The sequence below is a fragment of the Giraffa tippelskirchi genome, chromosome 1 (genome assembly GCF_054371585.1).
Source record: "Giraffa tippelskirchi isolate mGirTip1 chromosome 1, T2T-mGirTip1v1.2.pri, whole genome shotgun sequence".
NCBI classification, from domain to species: Eukaryota; Metazoa; Chordata; class Mammalia; order Artiodactyla; family Giraffidae; genus Giraffa; species Giraffa tippelskirchi.
In genome coordinates this window covers 224,891,602-224,897,601 of record NC_137275.1, presented here as the reverse complement: position 1 = coordinate 224,897,601, position 6,000 = coordinate 224,891,602, and positions in this window count along the sequence as shown.

Here is a 6,000-nt window from a genome sequence, read left to right as displayed (position 1 = left end):
GACTAGAAATAATAAATCTTGAGATCTGAACTACAGGGAAGTTTTTTCAGAAAGCAAATCTCACTCGGATGAAAAGTAAACTTCTGCAAAAGTGGCAGATTCCCACGGGTCAGGTATGCAGTGACTCAGCACCTCTGGGCCTTAAATACCTGACCACCTCCCCCAACCGTCCCAGGTCACCCACGAGGGAATGGGGGTGGGGGGCAGTCTCCTCTCAGGACTGGCCCAGCACCCTTCCTTCCCCTCCATCCTCAGTCCGCCTGCTCCGTCCAGCCTGGCATCTCCTTCAGGCTGAGAACTGACCCTGGCTTTCTCAGTTCAGTCACTCAGTCGTGTCCGACTCTTTGCGACCCCATGAACCACAGCAAACCAGGCCTCCCTGTATATCACCAACTCCCAGAGTCTACCCAAACCCATGTTCATTGAGTCAGTGATGCTGTCCAACCATCTCATCCTCTGTCGTCCCCTTCTCCTCCTGCCCCTAATCCTTCCCAGCATTAGAGTCTTTTCCAATGAGTCAACTCTTCGCATGAGGTGGTCAAAGTATTGGAGTTTGAGCTTCAACATCAGTCTTTTCAATGAACACCCAGGATTGATCTCTTTTAGGATGGACTGGTTGGATCTTCTTGCACTCCAAGGAACTCTCAAGAGTCTTCTCCAACACCACAGTTCAAAAGCATCAATTCTTTGGCGCTCAGCTTTCTTCACCATCCAACTCTCACATCCATACATGACCACTGGAAAAACCATAGCCTTGACTAGACGGACCTTTGTTGGCAGAGTAATGTCTCTGCTTTTAAATATGCTATCTAGGTTGGTCAAAACCTTCCTTCCAAGGAGTAAGTGTCTTTTAATTTCATGGCTGCAATCACCATCAGCAGTGATTTTGGAGCCCAAAAATATAAAGTCTGACACTGTTTGCACTGTTTCCCCATCTATTTCCCATGAAGTGATGGGACCAGATGCCATGATCTTAGTTTTCTGAATGTTGAGCTTTAAGCCAACTTTTTCACTCTGCTCTTTCACTTTCATCAAGAGGTTCTTTAATTCTTCTTCACTTTCTGCCATAAGGGTGGTGTCATCAGCATATCTGAGGTTATTGATATTTCTCCCGGCAATCTTGATTCCAGCTTGTGTTTCTTCCAGCCCAGCTTTTCTCATGATGTACTCTGCATATGACCTAGATCAAATCCCTTATGAGTATACAGTGGAAGTGACAAATAGATTTAAGGGACTAGACCTGATAGACAGAGTGCCTGATGAACTATGGACAGAGGTTCGTGACATTGTACAGGAGACAGGGATCAAGAAAATCCCCATGGAAAAGAAATGCAAAAAAGCAAAATGGCTGTCTGAGGAGGCCGTACAGATAGCTGGGAAGAGAAGAGAGGTGAAAAGCAAAGGAGAACAGGAAAGATATACCCATCTGAATACAGAGTTCCAAAGAATAGCAAGGAGAGATAAGAAAGCCTTCCTCAGCAATCAGTGCAAAGAAATAGAGGAAAACAACAGATTGGGAAAGACTAGAGATCTCTTCAAGAAAATTAGAGAGACCAAAGGAACATTTCATGCAAAGATAGGCTCGATAAAGGACAGAAATGGTATGGACCTAACAGAAGCAGAAGATATTAAGAAGAGGTAGCAAGAATACACAGAAGAACTGTACAAAAAAGATCTTCACAACCCAGATAATCACGATGCTGTGATCACTCACCTAGAGCCAGACATCCTGGAATATGAAGTCAAGTGGGTATTAGAAAGCATCACTACGAAAAAAGCTAGTGGAGGTGATGGAATTCCAGTTGAGCTATTTCAAATCCTCAAAGGTGATGCTGTGAAAGTGCTGCCCTCAACATGCCAGCAAATTTGGAAAACTCAGCAGTGGCCACGGGACTGGAAAAGGTCAGTTTTCATTCCAATCCCAAAGAAAGGCAATGGCAAAGAATGCTCAAACTACCACACAATTGCACTCATCTCACACGCTAGTAAAGTACTGCTCAAAATTCTCCAAGCCAGGCTTCAGCATACGTGAACTGTGAACTTCCATATGTTCAAGCTGGTTTTAGAAAGGGCAGAGGAACCGGAGATCAAATTGCCAACATCCACTGGATCATCGAAAAAGCAAGAGAGTTCCAGAAAAACATCTATTTCTGCTTTATTGACTATGCCAAAGCCTTTGACTGTGTGGATCACAGTAAAGTGTGGAAAATTCTGAAAGAGATGGGAATACCAGACCATCTGACCTGTCTCTTGAGAAACCTGTATGCAGGTCAGGAAGCAACAGTTAGAACTGGACATGGAACAACAGACTGGTTCCAAATAGGAAAAGGAGTACGTCAAGGCTGTATATTGTCACCCTGCTTATTTAACTTATATGCAGAGTACATCATGAGAAACGCTGGGCTGGAAGAAACACAAGCTGGAATCAAGATTTCCTGGAGAAATATCAATAACCTCAGATATGCAGATGACACCACCCTTATGGCAGAAAGTGAAGAAGAACTAAAGAGCCTCTTGATGAAGGTGAAGGAGGAGAGTGAAAAAGTTGGCTTAAAGCTCAACATTCAGAAAACTAAGATCATGGCATCTGGTCCCATCACTTCATGGGAAATACATGGGGAAACAGTGGAAACAGTGTCAGACTTTATTTTTTTGGGCTCCAGAATCACTGCTGATGGTGATTGCAGCCATGAAATTAAAAGACGCTTATTCCTTGGAAGGAAGGTTATGGCCAACCTAGATAGCATATTTAAAAGCAGAGACATTATTTTGCCAACACAAGTCCGTCTAGTCAAGGCTATGGTTTTTCCAGTGGTCATGTATGGATGTGAGAGTTGGACAGTGAAGAAGGCTGAGCACCGCAGAATTAATGCTTTTGAACTGTGGTGTTGGAGAAGACTCTTGAGAGTCCCTTGGACTGCAAGGAGATCCAATCAATCCATCCTAAAAGAGATCAATCCTGGGTGTTCATTGGAAGGTCTGATGTTGAAGCTGAAACTCCAATACTTTGGCCACCTCATGCGAAGAGTTGACTCATTGGAAAAGACCCTAATGCTGGGTAGGATTGGGGGCGGGAGGAGAAGGGGATGACAGAGGATGAGATGGTTGGATGGCATCACCGACTCGATGAACATGGGTTTGGGTAGACTCCGGGAGTTGGTGATGGACAGAGAGGCCTGGCGTGCTGCAATTCATGGGGTCACAAAGAGTCGGACACGACTGAATGACTGAACTGAACTCTGCATATAAGTTAAATAAGCAGGGTGACAATATACAGCCTTGACGTACTCCTTTTCCTATTTGGAACCAGTCTGTTGTTCCATGTCCAGTTCTAACTGTTGCTTCCTGACCTGCATACAGGTTTCTCATGAGGCAGGTCAGATGGCCTGGTATTCCCATCTCTTTCAGAATTTTCCACAGTTTATTGTGATCCACACAGTCAAAGGCTTTGGCATACTCAATAAAGCAGAAATAGATTTTTTCTGGAACTCTCTTGCGTTTTCAATGATCCAGCGGATGTTGGCAATTTGATCTCCGGTTCCTCTGCCTTTTCTAAAACCAGCTTGAACATATGGAAGTCCACGGTTCATGTATTGCTGAAGCCTGGCTTGGAGAATTTTGAGCAGTACTTTACTAGCGTGTGAGATGAATGCAATTGTGTGGTAGTTTGAGCATTCTTTGGCATTGCCTTTCTTTGGGATTGGGATGAAAACTGACCTTTTCCAGTCCTGTGGCCACTGCTGAGTTTTCCAGATTTGCTGGCATATCGAGTGCAGTACTTTCACGGCATCACCTTTGAGGATTTGAAATAGCTCAACTGGAATTCCATCACCTCCACTAGCTTTGTCCGTAGTGATGCTTTCTAAGGCCCACTTGACTTTGCATTCCAGGATGTCTGGCTCTAGGTGAGTGATCACACCATCGTGGTTATCTGCGTCATGAAGATCTTTTTTGTACAGTTCTTCTGTGTATTCTTGCTACCTCTTCTTAATATGTTCTGCTTCTGTCAGGTCCATACCATTTCTGTCCTTTATTGCGCCCATCTTTGCATGAAATGTCCCCTTGGTACCTCTAATTTTCTTGAAGAGATCTGGCTTTCTGGTGTTTCTCAATTCACTCAACAAATATTTACGGAACCAGTTCTGGGTCAGGTGCTGTGCTCGGCCCCGGGGTGCAGCAGTGAGCAAACAGGAAAACATCCCCGCCTTCTCAGAGTTGGGTTCTCATGTGTGGGACAGACGGAAAAGCAACAGCCCGTGGGTCATACAGAGGGGGTGCTAGGTGGGAACGTGTCACAGGCCAAGAGGAGGAAGGCGGCCAGCCCTGTGCACGCGTGTGTGTGTGCGTGCACACACGTGTGTGAGACCGGGACAGGGAGGGAGACAGAGTCAGTGTAGGCCCCGGGGAAGCAGAACTGCACTTGAGCGGCCAGGAAGGCTGGTGGTGAAATGACCTTCAGGCAGGCGTGGGAGGAGGCTGAGTCACCTGGAGGAAAGCGTGATGCCAGGCCAGAGGACAGTGGGCATGGCCTGAGGGAGGTGCCTGGGGCCCAGAGGGGCCGGCGCAGGAACAAGGGGAGCTCAGGGTGGAGGGCTTCTGCGGGGGTGGGAGCCGAGCGTCCCAGAGAAGCAGAACCCAGGCTAGAGGCGACTGCAGGGGTCTGGGTAGCAGAGGGTGAGGGGCTGCGGGCCGGCTGTGGGCCAGGAGGGAGGAGGCCGCAGGATCTGCAGCAACAGATCAGGCACGGGGCTCAGGGCTCTCCCAGGGTCTCGGCCCAAGCGCCGGGGATGGGGGTTTGGTGCCTGGAGATGGGAAGATGGCGGGGCAGCTGGGAGCACAGCCCACAGTCTGGCCGTGCACACATCTGCCAGGCCTGCCCGTGTCTGAGGGCAGGTGCTGAGGACTCGGGCCTGGGGCTTGGGGTGGGTCCAGGCTGGACGCCCATGCCCATGGGGACTTGTCTGCGTCTCACAGACACCAGAGTCCCCCAGGGAGAAGGTAGGTGGGAAAGGGCAGAGTGCTGACCCCGAGGCCACTCCTGCTGTGGTCAGGGGACGCCCCCTTCGGCTGGGCCTGGCTTCCTCCAGGCTCCAGCTGTGGGATTTCCTCACCACTGGTTCTGGGGTCCCTCCCAGCTCAGCTCTCAAGGCCCAGGCCCAGCACTAGTTGCTGTCTGACAGGCAGCAAACTAACGAAGGCGGGACCCAGAGCCTGGGGTCCCAGCTCTGCACGCACTGTCCTTCCTCAGTGTCTCTTTCCCCATTTTTAAAGAATTTTGTAGCTGAGTTGGTGTCCACTCCACCTAAGTTACAGAGTTGGTGTATGACATCATGTAAGTCACAGGTATACAACATAGGGATTCACAGTTCTTATAGGTTATACCCAGTCAGTGTTGCTATAAAATATCGACTCTATTTCCTGTGCTGTACATGCAGTTTATCACTTGTCAGTGATATCAAACGGTATTTGTCTTTCTCTGACTTAATTTAAGTGTAATACCCTCCAAGGCCACCCATGTTGTTGCAAATGGTAAAATTTCATTCTTTTTCTCTACGGCTGAGTATTATTCCACCATATCTATGTATGCATACATACATACATACATACATACATACATACATACATATATATACACCACATACTACTATATCTATGCATGCATACATACATACACACACATATATACACCACATACCACTCTATGTGTACACATCATATCTTCCATATCCATTCTTCTGCTGATGGACACTTAGGGTGTTTCACATCTCAGCAACTGTAAATAATACTGCTATGAACATAGGCAAGTCTGAATGAATATCGACATTTGAGGAATCAGTGAATTCAGATGACCATTACATCTACTACTGTGGGTAAAAATCCCTTAAAAGAAATGGAGCAGCCTTCAGTCAACAAAAGAGTCTGAAATGCAGTACTGGGTGCTGTCTCAAAAATGACAGAATGATCTGTTCATTTCCAAGGCAAACCATTCAAGATCACAGT